Genomic DNA, 17699 nt, shown 5'->3' with positions numbered 1-17699 from the left:
ATTTTTTAACAATTTTTTTATGTGTTGTGTATGTTGGTTGTTCTAACATAAATTCATTTATATCTTTATATTTAACTAAATTTTGTGGGATTATCTTATCTAATTTATCTTGTTTTACTTGACGCCATATATTTTTGGTAGAAGAATAAGCAACCGAACTCTCAGGGTTGTAATATAAATTTCTTAAATATTGTTCTTTAGTATTAGGAGTTTTTTTTACCTCCCATTTATATATCGTTAATTTTAACTTTATATTTCTAATATTGAATACTATCTAATTGTGAATTTACAATATTTAATTGTGCATCAGATATAATATAAATGTGCATTTTAATGTCTCCTCTTTTCTTTTTCATGAATAATTGTATTCCATCTTTAGTGTTCTGTAGTTTTTTTCCAGAACCATGTAATGAATTATCCTCTGTTGTTCTAAAATCTAACCATAATGCGTATTTATTGCCGGTATAATAATCAATTTGATTAATATTACAATTTTCAAATGATTTTACTTTTTCATTCATAAAATGTTTTCTAATTTCTGGCCACTGATCTATCATTCTCATTCCTTGACAAAATATTTTATTTGCTATTCCTTCAATAGTTATTTCTACTTTTGTTATTTCAGGATTATAATAATTATCAACCTTTATTGCGCCATTAGAATATGTTGCAATGGTAAAAAATATTAATATACCTTTAATAGATCTTCTTGGGAAGTTAATATTCTCATTAATTATTTCATCATTTGCATTAATAGTTACAGTTTTAAATTTATCAATATAATCATATAATAATGAAAATCCTTGATTGTATTGAGTTTGAATTGTGCTAACAATATTTTCATTAGTTACTGTGTTATATTCTAAACATATATTCGATAATTTATAACCCATATCTTTAACAACGCTAGATAATACAATTTCATTTACAGGAGCAAATGTTATCTCAAATATAATATCTTCTTGAATTGCATATTTATATAAAGGTGCATTATTATTTATCAATTCAAAGTCTAATGGAATTTTATATTGCTTCCATAAATCTTTTTAATCAAATTATCTGTGGCACGAGTTACTATTGCGTCATTAGCTCCTGATCTTAATTTATTATGGTTTTCCGATTGAATACCCTGAAATATCATATTATTTCTATTTTCTTTAGTTAACCATAAATCTTTATAATGCATAAATAGATTATAATCATCTAATGAGAAAACTGTTTCTGGACCAATCTTTATAGTTAATTTTTTAATCAAATATCTTCCAACATTATCGACAACATAATTATTATCATGACCAGTTACTTTTAAATCAGCTGATAAATAAATACTATTTGGAACATAAAAAGTATTTTGTGTTAATCTCGGAATTCTAACATATAAAGTTTCATCAGGATTAATATTAGAAGGATTATGAGTAATTATATGATGTGATCTTTCTGCTTTAATAGCATTAGATATTCTAGAAATCTTAGAAGGACTTATATAACTCCCACTCATTTATTTAACAGAAAAATTAATCATTTATTTTTAATCATATTCACTAGCCCAAAAAAATAGTAAAGATGCAGCAGATTTTTTAGATAGTTCCCATAAATATTTTGCTAATTTCTTTATACCATCTTTAACTTTATCTTGTATAGAATTATTATCTGGGGGTTTATCTGGTTTATTGGGAGTAGGAGTAGATTTTAAAGCATTTGATATTGCTAAACCAATTGTTGTAAATAACATAGTTACAGCTGTTAGAATTGAAAGAATTGTTATTCCTTCAAACTTAAATAATAATTTTATTCTATCTTTCAATGATATTTCAGAATTTGGTTTTATCAATAAATCTTTAAAAATAACTTTTAATCTATTAATATTATAATCATATGATTTTAACAATAATTTAATTTCTTCTTTTTGTAATTCTATGTTATATTCTAAATCATCTTTTTCTTTTTCTAAACGTAATTCTTTTTGCCTATATTCCATTTCATCAATTACTTGATGATCTAAATCAGACTTTAATTGTTCTATTTCTTTATTTTTATCAGTTAATTCTTTTTCTAAAGTTCTAATTTTAAAATCTCTTATACTTTTATCATGCGCAATTTTATCAGATGCAAGTCTTATACTAATAATTTCTCTAATTGATTTATCAGAAAATATATCTAAATCTTCTAATTCTTGATCTGTTGCATCAAGTAATCCATTCGGTAAAAGTTTTTCAATTGGAACTTTATTTGATTTAAGTTTACTATTTTTGGAAGTTATATTCTGTTTAGAAGTTGTTTCTGTTTCTGATTTCTTTTTGATTATTTCAAATAATTCATTAATTCTTTGTTTAAATACGTCTATATTATCATCTATTTCTTTTTGTGTAACATCAGTTATTTCATTACTATTACTTATTATTTTAATTTTATCTGGTTTTAAACTTTTCAAAGTTGATTCCGCTAATATTCTTTTTATTATTTTTAGAAGTGATATCAATATAATAATCACCTTTCAAACGATAATAACATTTACCATTATCTAAAAATTTTAATTGATCTGCTAAAAGTCCAACGTCTTCATCATTTATGTTAAGTTTAGATTTTTCAATTAAATCTTCTAATTTAGGTATTTTGTTTAAATTATCTAAATCTTGTTTTACTAAATCTGGGTCTAAATTTTCAGGATTTAATTGTGATTTTGCATTTTTAATATAATCAGGCATATTTAAATTATTATTATATTCTGGCTCATTACCGTCATTAAAACTTGTTTCATCAAAATCAGGTGGTTGTTCATCACTTATACCAGGTTCATCAAAAGGATCCATTCCAATATCTTCTCCACCTTCTACATCCATTTATATAATAAAAAAATTAAAATTTAAAATATAATATTCCTCCGATTACAATTCCTATACAAGTTAAAGCTAATTTAGTATTTTCATGGGATTTATTATCATCATTTAGTTTAATTATTTCATGTTGAATCTTACCAGTTTTTATATCTTCTGATGTATTGTATTCTTTTATTTTGGAGTCATTATCCAATTTAATGTTCTTAGTTTTAGTTTCTGTTGATTGAATATGTTTTTTATTTTTTTCACCTTCCATTAATTTTGGAGCAGTAATTATCTTTTTATTTATATCATTCAATCCAAATGAATTATTTATTGTTGCAGTTTTAATTAGATTATTATAACCAATTATATTTCCCATCTTTAATACTAAATCATTAGAAATAATTAATAGATTAGGACCTATACAATAATTTAATCTAATATGTGATTTATCTAGATAATTTTGATATCTTACAATGTTTTCTGGAATCGATCTATTTTTATCATTATGTATGGAATCTTCAAATAAAACTTTAAATTGTTTTTGTGTATCGAATGATGTATTCAAATTTCCAATTATCGGGGATCTGGTTTCAACTTGCGCACCTAAAATACATATCAAATAAGTTCTAATAGATTGATTTATTCTTTGTATACCTGATTTTGTAAAACCTTCATTATTTTCTAAAATGAAATAAACCCAACCATTATTGTTTTCTTGTTTTAAATTATCATAAAATGTCGGTAATTTATTGAAATTTAATGTTTCTAAATCCTTAGTTTCTATTTTACCATAACCTAATTTATTACTATAGATATTATAAAAACTATTAGATGGTATGGGAAGTGCACAATATTCTGCAATCTTTTTAGGGCAAGGAAGTGATCTTATTGTTCCAATTTTTGTTCTAAAATCAGAATTATTTATATCTATATTAAATTCATTGCAAATTTTATAAAACTTTGATAAATTAATATTATTATCTAATTCCTTAAAATATCTAGATCCTGGTAAAGCGCACTCTAATTCATTTAATATTATTCTGATTTGAAAGTATGTATGAAATCTAAATAAACTTTGAATTAATTTATATCTAGAATTATTCAAACGATCATTCCACATCCTGTTGTTGCACAATAAACAGCAAAATTTAATTGGTTCTGCCAATACTTCATATTAGATTTTAATAACCATTGTTTTTCATCTTTCAATTTTTTAAAATTAATTAAATATACATGGAATATATTTTCCATCTTTGCATTAAAATTATTAGTTTCAGTAACATAAATTTCTAAATTAGTTAATGAATCTAAAACTTCATTTCTATATGTAATATCTTTATTAAAATCTATTGCTGGAATATTATATTTAATTGATTTATTATATTGGAAAGCTTTTGGAAAACTATCTACCATTTATTTAATTAAAAAATTAATAATTTATTAATTCTTTTAATAATGTATCTTGTTCTTCAACTTTTATATGGCCATTTAAACTTATTATATAATCTAGTGTATTCTATAATTTATTAATTTCTTTTATATTAGTTTTATTTTTTCTTTATTACTTTTTATATTTAATTTACTTATACCGGTTAAAACACTTGAACTTAATCCTAACACACCAATTGATATAGCTAAAGGTGTTAATGGACTGAATATTGCTAGAAATGTTATTACAGAACTAATTGTAACCGAACCACTTATAATCAAATAATATATAATTTTACTTTTTAAATATTTTTTCTTTTTTATCTTTAAGTCACTTTCAAATTCTAATATTTGTTTTTCTAAATATATTTTTAATTTAGTTTTATTTATATCATGAGGAATAATATCAATACTATCAAGTTTATCTTCCATTTATTTAGCAAAAAAAAATACTAATTAGTAAACTTATACGCCACAAATATAACAATAACTGTTCCACCTAAAATCCAAATTATTTCATATTTCTGTTGTTCTTTACTTGGGGTATAATAATCTGATAATTTAGGTTTGTATAGATGTAATTTTTCTTTATTGGTTACCGCGTTATATAAACTCATTGCATCATCGACTGATTGAAAATCTCTATGTGAAATCTTCTGATCATATAATTCTTTGTTAATATAATCCATATAGTTTTGCCTCTTTTCTCTATATTCTTCTGCTGCTTTATTGTATTTCTCTAATGCTAAGTTATGTCTTCTTTGTTCTCCTGATGAACTATTTTTATCAATATGTTTAAATAAATATCCACCACCAGTAAATGCTAAAGCGTTAACAATTGCTGATCCTATAATAGTTATAATTGCAGAAGCCATTTATTTAACAAAAAAATTATGCATTTATATGGGAGGAATATATTTTTGTTTTTCCAAATAATCAATAGTTAAATTGGATAAAGTAACTGCTAATGTTAATTTTAAGATATCATTTATATCAAATCTATCAACATTAACACTTCCTATTTTAAATACTTTTTTTAATACCATTGAATAACCAACAGTTCCAACTGATAGTAAGGCGCCATTATATAATCCAGTTATTATCCACTTATTATCACTCATTTATTAATCAAAAAAAATTACTATCTTCAAAATATTTAGTTAACTTATTTATGATTAATTCAACATTTATTTCATTACTAGTTTCATTTGTATATATTTCAATTATTATTTTTTTAATATCATCGATGATAAAATCTTCATCTAATTCATAAAATCTTAAAGATTCTCTAATTAAATTAGTAATCTTTTCTACATTTAAAGTTTCTTTATCTATTGTTTTTTCATACTTAAATGTTGTTTCATTAGAAAATGCAATATTTTTGATTTGTGTAATTACATCATTAATGTGAAATTTCATTTCTTTCACACGTTTAAAATCAAACCCAAAACATATACTCGGTCCAACAGTTATATTCATTTATATAATGAAAAAATTACTCTCTACATCTTAAAACTAATTCATATATCACAGGAAAATTATTCAAATCAATTAAATAACCATTATGATTTCTTATTTCTAATTTAAAATTGTTAAATTGAGGAATACAAGGTTTAAAATCACATTCAGCTAAATTATAATTTATTTGCGTTCCAAATTGTTTAACATTCTTCAATGGTAAAATATTTAGTATACTAGAATTACAAGTTATATCTTTAGTTGCTTCGAATGTTTTTGTAGGATCAATTAAATTACAATAAATATAAAAATGTGTAAAAGGTATTAAATTTGATATACCGTATATGTTTCCAACAATAAGTTTATCTGGAGGAATTCCTAACAGTTTAGCAAAAGGTTTTTTTACCGCGTAAGCATGTCTTCTTAACATCAATGAATCAGGACTAATATTTTCATCATCAAACTTTACTTTAATTTTATCAGAACTATCACTTTTTATAAATCTAATTGAAAATTTAGAATCACTACCTAACACAATCCGAGCTTTCCGATTAATTTCTTGCGCTAATGTTTCTAAATTATATAATCCTGGTGTTAGATAAAGTTGAAACCGTTTATTTCTAATTTTATCAAAAATAAAAAGGATTCTATGTTCATCAGTTTTATCCGATATATTGTAAAATGAGTTACATAAACTTATATTTACTAGTTTTAAATCAACACAATTCTTAAATTCTCTATCTAATTGAACTAGTAAATTATGTGATTTATAATTTGTAAGTTTTCTAGAATCAACAAATATTCTGTATTCTTTTAATTCTACCATTATTTATAACATAAAAAAATTACCGCTCATCACTAAAAATTAATTTTAATAAAATTGTTCCTAAATAAATGGATGAGAAGATAGCATGCGAAATTTGTGGTGAATTTCTAAGAAAAAGTAATATGGCTCGACATATGAAAAAACATGATGAAAATTATAAACCCCCTAAACTAAACTGTCCAAAATGTAATAAATTATTCTCAAGAAATTATGTTAAAAAACATTCAGAGAAGTGTAGAATTAATGGCGCAACGGCTAATGTTGATAGTAATGAAAGTAATTCTGTTGAAGTTGAACCTGAAGGTATTTGGAAAAGACCTTTCTTATTCTATGATAAGGATAATATAAAAGATCATTTCTGTGAGCCTTGTCGAATAAAATATAGACCTGAAAATATAGAAGATAGGGAGAATCATCAATTTCGTAAAGCACATATAGATAAAATTTCTAATAAATTTGAAACTGAATTCAACGAAAGAAAAAATAATTTATTAGAAAAAATAAAATATGAGAAAACGTTACCAGATAATAAAGAAACAGTTGAAAAGTTAGAAAAACAATATAATGAATTAACAAGAAAAACATATTATTGTAAATATTGTAAATTGATTATTACAACAAGTAATTCAAATCTACATAATAGAACAATAAAACATAAAGAAAACGTAAGAAAATACCAAGAGCTTAATGAAGATCTATTACCAATAAATTATAAACGAAAATGTCCACAATGTAGTTATGCGACCTTAAGACAAGAAGGTACTGTGTTATTTTGTAATGAATGTGGATGGCAAAAGAATTTATGGGGTGAAGAAAAAACTAGAAATTTTCTCATAGATCCAAAATTAAATTATCTAGATGAAATTTTTAAAATATTTTCTATAGAAGATCATACACCAGAATATATGCAATGGCTTGAAAAAATGAAAATAATAGAAAATAAAAATGGTGAAATAACTAAAAAAGATATTATAAAAACAATTATTCCGTCAACATTTAACACAAAACAAAAGAAAATGTATTTATATTTATTATTTAACGATTATTATGAAAAACCTTAATTAACAGAAGAAGATATGGAAAATATAAAAAAATGGATTCAAACTAGTTTCTTCAACTTCATGATTGTACATCTCGTGATCTTCTGATCTTAAACAATTCATTTTATGTTTCATTACAATTGAGTTATATAAACACTTTATATAATCTTGAAATTCTATATGTTTATCAACCACATGTTTTGTTATTCCTTTTAACTTTTTAGCTTCATGATCTTTTGTTCTATAACTATACATTTTACTTCTTATCCCAACAAATTCAATCATTTCATCACCCCCTAATTCATCTTTAAACTTACCAGGAATCTTTTTATTATCATTGCTAAATAGTTCATGATCTTTGGGATAATTGCTAAAATCAAAATGATGATTTAATGTTTTTAAGTCTTTTGTTATGTCATTTGTCTTGATTTTTAGTATGTAGGCGTCGGTATTTTTTGGATTAATGGGAACCCAGAATTGAATGTTCCATCATCTGTTGATAAATCATAAACATAGTCAGTTGGGTTATATATTTCAAATAAATCTTCAACTTCTTCTGTTAACTCATTTTCTACATGTCTTAAATTAAAGCAATTTGGTTTAGATTTAATCAATCCAATATTCATATTAAATCCTAATGAACTGCATAATATATTCAATCCTGATATAGCAACTTTTCCTTTTTGAGCTAAAGATATTGTTTTGCGGTTTTTGAAACTTTTTGAACCATCTGCAGCATTGAATCCAATGAAGAACCATTTTCTTAAATTATTTTTTGCATTTAATACATAATCTGGAACTATCTTTTCTTTTGTTGAAGTATTACTTTTAACTATTGCATGAATATAGAATTCATCATTATATTTTATAGCAAAATCTTTAGGATTATTTACAAGTATTCTATAAACTGCTGTTGATTTCATAACATCCATGATTTTAAATGTTTTATTTGGATAAACTTCTTCACAGAATTTCTTTATTCTTTCTAATAATTTTAAGTCTTGATTGCATAAATACCAGCAATATTGAGTGCGATTAACATAATTATACACACCTGCTGAACCATCACCCATGAAAAATCCTTTGATAAAATATTCATTTTCTTCTAATGTTTCGGGTTCTATATTATAAATATTATCAATTATTTCATCAAATGACATATGATTCATTCTTTGGAAAAATCTTTTATGTAATAATTCATCTCCAATTTTTATATCAGTTGGTTTTATTTCATCGCCATTTCGTTTAATTAAACTATGATCTTCTGTAACATCTACAAATCCTAATTTAGTTCTAACTCTATAGATTTTCTTATTTGTTTTATGCCTAATAATATTCTTTAATTTTTTCCATCCATTTCTTGTCCAAACATCCATTAAACCATTTATTTGTATTAATTCTTTTTCACCATATGAAATATAACATTCATTTTGTTTTGGAATTATTTCTGAAATTCTTCTTATTAATATTTTATCATTACATTTTAATAATATTGGGGTGTCAGCTGTTACAGAATCAAAATATAATATTTCAATATGCTTTTCCCCAAAAAGTGGTTGTAAAACATTATAATAAAAATCATACATTAATAATTTTGATACTCCTAAAACAGTTGAACCAATGAATATAGGTTTATTAAATTTCATTGACGTTCTTTTTAATTTAACTGCTGTTAAATAATCTTCAAATCTTTTATTTCCTAAATGTCTAGGACTCGATTGTAAATGTCTTAATCGTTCAGAATTATTTACTAATTCAATATCATTTCTATTTCTAATATTTTCACATGTTTTACCATAAAAACTATTATTCATTAATTTGAAGAAATCTTTTTCAAAATCTGTTTTTGATATGGTTCTCTGTTGAGTATTGAAATCTATATATTTTTCTAACCACTTCGATTGATTAAATTCAATATATCTATGTACTTTCTTTAATTTCATTCCTTGTTTTAGATAAAATTTTAACATTCTATAATGAACAATATAATTGTATTTATTATTTTGAGTAAGTATTAATTTTTCTGTAAAAACATGATCTTTCGGTTTTATTTTCTTCTGGTATTCACTTAAATAACTATCATCTACAGTTAAATGTTCTGGGCAATAAGGTAAGTTTCTTGTTTTAAACTTTATATTTTCAGGATATTCTAAATCAACTACAAAGAAATAACCAATTGGTGCTTCATCTTCTAAACTCATAATTGCGCTTTCCCAACTAGTTTTGTCATAATTTTCAACTTCTGTTAATATAAAATTTTTATATGGTTGAGGTTGCATCATTGCCCAACCATATAAATTATTGGCGTCAATATATAATAATTTATATTCACCATTTGCTTTAAAATATCTATCTCCCATAACACCACTAATTCCACCTCTAATTGATTTTTCAAATAATAAAACCATATCTGGTTCTTTTAATAAATCTAATTCTACATTTGTATATTTTAAACCACATTGCCAGGTTAAACCAGGACTAGAGTAGCAATAACAAGGATCAACATTAAAATGATTCAAATTAACTTCTCTAAATTTTTCAAATATGTCAGCCAATATCATAACATCTGATTTTAAATATAAATCAACTAATTCACCATGATTTTTCATCTTAAAATGATTCCAAATATTTAATGTTCTATTAAACACTTCGTCTTTCACGTACTCCTCTTTTAATTGATCATAAAATTGATCTTTTAATAATTCTGTTACATTAAAATCATTGTGTGTTTTATAAAATGAATAAGGAATTGCACCTTTATATCTCAATAATTTAAAATCTTGTTCATTTGAATAATAATATCGAGTTATTATAAAATCATTATCAACTAAACTTTTTGATAAATTATCTAATGAACTTGCTAGAAATCTATAAGAATCTAAAAATCTAATGCAACCTACGGAAGCCCCTAGGTGACATACGAGAAAGTTTTTTCACAATTTCGACTTATTAAGTCGAATTTCGACATAATAAGTCGATTTCTACATAGATGAATTTTACGATGATGATGATCACTTTCTGTTCTAAAGAATAAATCAATTTGTTTTAACCATATATAATGTTCATTTTCATCTTTTTTATAATATAACAAATCTATAGCATTTTCATCATCATAATATTCTGTTAAATATAAAGCTTCCAATGTATAATCTTTAATATTTTCACCTTTTGTCTTTGGTAATTGCATTAATTCGAATACATTTATTTTTAAATTATTAACTTTTTCTATTTTAGGAATCATTTTTATAGTTACTGGATATTGATCAATTCTATATAATGTTTCATATTTCCGATAATCTGTTATTCTACAAACATTTCCCTGTGTTGGATGTAAGCAACTAATAATTGACCATAGTAAACATTTATTATCTTCATTTTGAACATTTATTACTGCTTTTGTTGTAAATGGTAATTTAATATAAGATGATGCTTTAATATCCTTTTCTGTTGTAAAGTTTGAATCATTTTTAAACATTTTATTACTTTTTGATGTTTTATTCCTTTTTGTATTATAAACATTTAAATCTAAATATATAATTTCGTTCAATGTTAAGCCAGAACCCTCAAAATATCTTTCTTCAATATGACGTTTAAGTTCATTAAATATTTTTTCTAACTTCTCTTTTATTTGTGTTTTTGAAATTATTTCTTCAGAGTGTGTTTGAATATTATAATTCATTTTTTCTTCTGACTTTATAAAACTTACTTTCCCTGAGATACTAATTTTCGGATATTCAACATCTGTTATCAAATCTAGTATTTTTTCTATTATTTCATTAAATGTACTGTAATATTCTATTGTTGTACCTTTAAAAAATCTAAATATAATAGCTGCAGGGCCAATTTAACTATGTAATGTTTCTAAAATTTCAATTGTATCTTTTATTTCTAGTGAATCAATATAATTTCTAACATTTTCCATGTAAGGTTTATTTGAAATGGATTTAGTTTTTGAAGTTGGTTTTTTTACTTTTTGAGGTTTATCGTCAAAATAATCTTTTCCTAAAACATTATTACTCAAATTTTGATGGTGTTTTTGTGATTCGAGATGTCTATTATAATTCCTTTTTACTATAAATTCATTACAAACTTCACATTTTATTTCATCCACATTCATATTTTCTAATCGTTCTTTTCTTTCATTGGAATTTTCTGAAGTTTCAAAATCTATAACATTTTTTATATGATTTGAAGATTTTTCATGTTTAGATTTATTAGATTTATCGATGTATTTTTTACAATACGGGCAATAATATTGATTTTTATTAACATTATTGTTTTCTGTCTGGTGTTCATTCTCCCCCATTTATTAGGAAAAAAAATTACTTGTGGTGATGAGTGGTGTCTAGTACTCTAGTACTCTGATCTGAAACCCACATCTTCCAATTACTCATATCGTCTGACAATCTCGGAAAAAAACGACAAGTAAGTAGTAATGTTGAATGCAACTGAAAACAAAATTCAAATGAATTTTAGGCAAATGTGAAAAAGAATTCATGGCACTTACGAGTTTCTAAGTCTAGTCTTTATGCGTTTTAACGTGCTTGCTCCACGGTTAGACCAGGCATTGAATGCCAATGAAAGTATTGCCTCGGCCACAGTGGACAGATGGACAGATTTGGAAAGGTTTCCTTCATACCTAACAACTTGTTCAACACGTAGGTGGTAGGCGAACGTACGTTCAAGCAGTTTGCCTGTCTGTCTTGGTTAAGTAAATTCAGCCATATGAAATTTAAAAAGCTTCCACTCTGCTAACAGTTCAACTTTTACCAGTCTGTCAAAAGAGTACATGTTAGTTATCTAAAAAATAATTCATTAGCATTCCGGTGATTATTTAGATACATGCTTTCATTAAAATTGAAGTACAGTAAAGCTAGGAATTGCCTTTCTCATTTCTTCTTTGCCATGAGTCCTGAATACAGCAACATCATCTTTCTTTGGCAGAAGTGTAGGATCAAATATTGTGAATGTTTTCGGTATAGGGGCACTTGATTCGAACCTTTCATCGATATGTTTTTAGAGCTGAAATTTTTACTACTTTTCTAACATGCTTTCCAGAACAACTTTCGATCCTGCTGTTAAATCCAATTCAAGACCGTTCCGTGTCAATTGTCTACCTTCACCTACATCTTTTTCTAAGGTAACAATTGGTTTTTTGTCAACGATTAACTCATTTAACTCCGGTTTGCAGTGTTCGATACATGGCTTTATGTGCGAAAATTCAAGACAAACGCCTGAAAACATCTGCTGAGTGCATTCAAACGAGGCAATACTGCCTCAAAAATGTATACTGCACCAATGAATTTAATGCAGTTGAGCTTTTTGAATAAACTGACAGCACTAGGTGGATCTGAATCCTTTAATTGTAGAAGTGTAGTGACAGTCAAGTGGAATGAATTTTTTTTACAGCCGTGATGCGTTTTCCCAAACTCAACCATCTAGTCCTGCAGCTTTTAACAACTCGTTTAGATTTTCGTCTCACCTCATTTGGTTCTGAATTTCTCTGCCTGTATCCTAAATTGATTTTAGAATAGATTGCTACTCGTTTTGGGCCTTTCTCAAAGAATTTCCAGAGGGTCCTGAGGTCCTCCTCAATGAACGATATAGCGGACATATTCGTTGCTATCGTTAGTAGCCAACGCAAATGTGTGGGCCAAGCACCATAAAAGCAACATAAACGCATCTTTTTCTTGGCCTAACTTAATATCTTGTTCTCTCTTTAATCTAGCGCCTACACCCCGATGTTTCCCAGTAAAAGTTGACGCAACTCTGATGCAAGTGACGACATTTTACATATATCTAATTCATTGCTAATTCATTGCTATGCAACACGCCCGCAGTGAATGTTTAAGCGCACGTGATGCCGCCCCGATTTACCAGCAGTGGAAGTGAATAACCAACCCGTACTCCTGATTTTGTAAGTTCATAACCATATTCACAACCGTATTTTGAAATCCATGTCTTTACTGAGCATCCATTCCATATTTTAGCTATTTAATAACAATGACATCCAGCAGCAGCAGCAGGCTTTATACACCACAGTCGTCAGTGGCCCGCTTGCATTGCAGCATTCGAATTTGATCATAATGAAATGTAGCATCTTAAGCCAAAATCATCGTTTATTTCGTAATGCAAAATCCGTACTAAACATATTGATGCAAAATAAAGGTAAATCAACTGATTATTAACGAAACTACGGAGAGCGCGTGCAATAGTTAATACATGTAGTTACAGCAGTGGCAGTAGTATACACGTGGTGTGGAGTAACGTATGACGGAACAGCGTCGCGCTGCTAACTGCTTAAATTTTTGTGTATGAAAGCCGTTCACTCTTTCTTGTTATTGAAGCCTCGAAACCAAGTATATTATCGTTGTTTTATCGACACAATAACTCAACGAACCTTGCTTAAAATGTCAGTAACGAAAACTGGCATCGCTTCTTTAGGGGGTGCCGCCATATCTAATAATTGTCGTTAGTTCTAAGACGTGCGCGTATCACAACTCGTGTGAGTTCGAGTCCCGGGAAGGTAGCTCCCGAAAAATTTCAAGCGGGATTTTTTTCAGGCGGTAACTAGACATCGGCAGGCCGGTAAAAATTACCGGTTACCGGCGGATATTGACCCACCACATTTGTTATACCTTCGTGTTCCCAGATAAAGGCTATTAATAGTGTAGTCGGTTTTGCTCTTAGAAGTATTTCGTATGATATTGAAGTGTTAACTATCAAACTATTAAGAGCCAATTATTTCAGTTCGCGATGAATAATTGTTCTCAGCTAAATGTTTAATATTGATTCCCAGCCGCGTAGCATTATTGAAATTTCATATATCGATATTTACCGTGAAGTGTGAAATTGGATTTAAATTTCCTTCACTCGACGTGACTGAATGAATTGAAAACTTACAACATTATATATCATATATCGTTGTGAACAAAGCCGATGGGGCATCAGTCACAGCTGATGTATGTATGTATATATAATATATATATATAACTTTCGGAATAGATAGATAATGATCGGATGTAAATATATATATATATATATATATATCAGCTATAATACAAACATGCAAAATGATTTGTCAAACTTGCGAAAATACTTCCTTTTTCACTAAAATGGTCGATCTATTAAGGAAATTCAGCAGAAGTCTATTGTCGTTTGTAACAGTCGCCTTGATTGACCCGACTGGCACAATTTGGTTTAGATGCATATCAGGTTGGACATCTCTAATCCGTTCATTCAGATCTATACTGTTTGGTTTCCATCGATCTCAAACTTCTTATTCACTAATGCAGGGTTAGATTTAGTGGGTGGTTTTGGCAGTCCAGACCCTGCCTTCCCATTGAAGTTGTCCTTTTCTTCAAGAAAAAGATTGTCAATTAAAACCTGCGAATTTGAAACTCATCATCTCGGAAATCATTCTTTTAGAAATCATCCGATACCGAAAATGGGTCCCCCCAAGTTGTACATGACATCGCTGCTTTCTTTTCTTCTGAATCCCGGCCTCCCAAATTTCCGTAAAGATATTTCGCTGTATCCAGGAGTGACCTAGCGTAGCAGTTGCGCTATCGCTAGAAATTCCAAACTCGTCCGGCTAGATTTGAGTTGATATTTATTGTTTCAATTTATTTGGGATTTTAACTATCCGCATCTGTAGTTCAGTGTAGCTAACTGATGAACGTATTCAACTTGCATTAAGAAACACGTGTGAAAGTGTTTCCGAGTCACATTTTAACCCACACAATTAACAGTTGAAAACACCCCTAAACCAAGATACTACTTGAGGAACTGCATGATTGGTTCGTAAAATATCCAAGTAGAAAAGTATTTTCATGTAATCTGATGTGATATACTAAATAATTGATCTGTAGCTGCTCGCTCTATCTATTTAGAGTTTACCAAGATTGGTACCAACATTTATTTTAACGCTCTATTCGGGGCTATGAACCAAAATCCTCAATTGTAAAGAGTTATTTGGACTCTGAATCCAGTTCCACGTGTGAGTTTAAATAACTATGTACCCAGTTCCACAGTTTTACATGGGTTTAATTTGACACGGTGGAATACGTTTATTAGTTACTAGATAATATCGGGTCTTGAATGGTTAGTAAATAATTGACTGAGATGAAATTTTTTCATGTATCACACGTTCTCACTCTAGATTCAATTACTGAATTTAAAACCCGGCAAATTGAAAAACACGAATAGAAAAGTAAATAGTATATCAAATATCTAAAGTGTCAATTCATGAGCAAATTTTCTACATATAGGTTCCTATATTGAATGCAGCAACTACACTTTAACTCGAAGGCAAAACCGTAAGTACATGACAAACGTATTGTGATAGCAAGCGTGTAATGATTGTTCAAGACGTGTCACTGATCATGCTGTCAAATATAGTAGTAGTTTAAAGCATTTTTAGATTTTAACCGATGGAGATTCTAATATAAGCTAAAATTCATAACCAAATTTTTCTCATAACTGGGGTGAGGAACTAATTTCAATCAAATGATTCTCGACTAGATAACGGGGCTGAGAAGGCGCTGATTCAATCCCCCCTCCCTATTTTTGATCGCGCTTACTGTCTTTCTCGGATGAAGGAAGCATATAAGAAATTACGGAAATGACTGTGAGCATCATTTACCACATCAGAAACAGTAGTGTAGTATATAGTAGTGATAAATTCCCTCCTGGTTATTTAGAGTACTGCCATCAAACGTATATCATCTGAAAGTCTGTCTCTTTTGAAAACTGACTTCACTTTTATTCTAGCTTTTACAGTTTGCAAAATATCAGTTGATAAAACTCAACCTGTAACCGTAAGTATTCATCGATAAATTTTGAGTGACTAAAATGTGACCGATCAATTTAAGTCCTGAAAACCAGGAAAATGCATTCGAGAGGATCTGATTTTCAAAAGTCTTGGGGAGGTCCACAAACCCCCTACAGCGCTCGTATTGCATTTTGCGCCTGCCGCGCTAGCGTTTCCTTTTAGTTCGTCATACGAGTACCATCATCTGACAAAAGGTTTATTCACAGAAAGCCTATCAACAATTGCTGAAAAATCAGAATATTTTGGATTCCCCGCAAATTGCTAGTATATACATTCAATTCACATTCTAGGTGTTGAAAATGTTTGCTTATTCAATGACCCGCATATGCGCTATTGTTGTGATTGTGGTCAGTACCGTGGCATTTGCAGAAGGTGAGTTATGACTAGGAAAATAATAGACAATTTCATAGGATTCCATGAATAATATGTCGAGTTCAAGTCTCAATCATCAGTAAACATTTAGTACGTAGTTGTTTATCGATCGAACGAATCTATGTGATAAACTGCATTACATGGATAATATAACATACTTATATTCTGAAAAAAATCCAATTTAATTTTTCCTTATTATATACATATATTTCCTAAACATCGGTATTTATTTGTTTGTATGAATGGTCGACATGAACGAGGGCATCTACCACCTTCGTCGTCAGGATTATCACCGGTCCTACATCCGGGGTTGGGGGTTCAATTATTTCTTCAATTTAAGTAAAATCGTGCTCCACCTCGAAATTCCATTTTACATTTCATGGTTTATTTTAAATATAGGTTGCTTGACAAAGGGTATGGTGTGTGTCGGCAGTGCTTCGAAGTGTTGCCGCGGCCAATGTAAAGGATTTTGTTCTTAATCGTAGGTGATAGAAGTTCAAAATGGGATATACTGATGGGGGTTTGGGGTATATCCCATCGAAATTGAACAACGGTTAGCTGAAAAAGCTCGAAAAGAATTTATCTTTGTAACTCAGTCATCAGATATCGTGTTACGATTAGATTCAATAAAGCTGCGGGTAAATGAATCAATGATTGGGTTGTCAATTGTTTTTGTTGGTGAAGATCTTCAAAGTGATCAATAGGATGCGCCGTTTTATCAGCGGCAAGGAACATCAACTGCCAATTTTAGTTACGCGGTTCAAGCTTTACTTTGACTACCGGATTCAAAACTCTGATTCTGCGTATTCTAGTTCTTCGTTTGGAACTTTTGCAAAATATCCATTTGAGCTGTATTCATTTTATTATTGTGACATGTAGTTATAATCATCTTCTTTATGCATTTCTAATAGCTTGGTGTA

The 17699-nt window shown here is 28.1% G+C and overlaps 1 long non-coding RNA gene across 1 annotated transcript; it reads left to right on the top strand.

The window, feature by feature from the left end:
• The first annotated feature begins 12412 nt into the window (after nt 1–12412).
• On the top strand, nt 12413–17369 carry LOC141907608 (uncharacterized). Its single transcript, XR_012619523.1, has 6 exons — nt 12413–12714; nt 13303–13491; nt 15845–15892; nt 16347–16393; nt 16698–16779; nt 17179–17369. It is a non-coding gene; the product is annotated as an uncharacterized LOC141907608 (long non-coding RNA).
• The last annotated feature ends 330 nt before the right edge of the window (nt 17370–17699 follow it).

The sequence above is a fragment of the Tubulanus polymorphus genome, chromosome 6, assembly GCF_964204645.1.
Source record: "Tubulanus polymorphus chromosome 6, tnTubPoly1.2, whole genome shotgun sequence".
In the NCBI taxonomy this organism is placed as follows: domain Eukaryota; kingdom Metazoa; phylum Nemertea; class Palaeonemertea; order Tubulaniformes; family Tubulanidae; genus Tubulanus; species Tubulanus polymorphus.
This window is presented reverse-complemented; position numbering and strand designations above follow the sequence as displayed.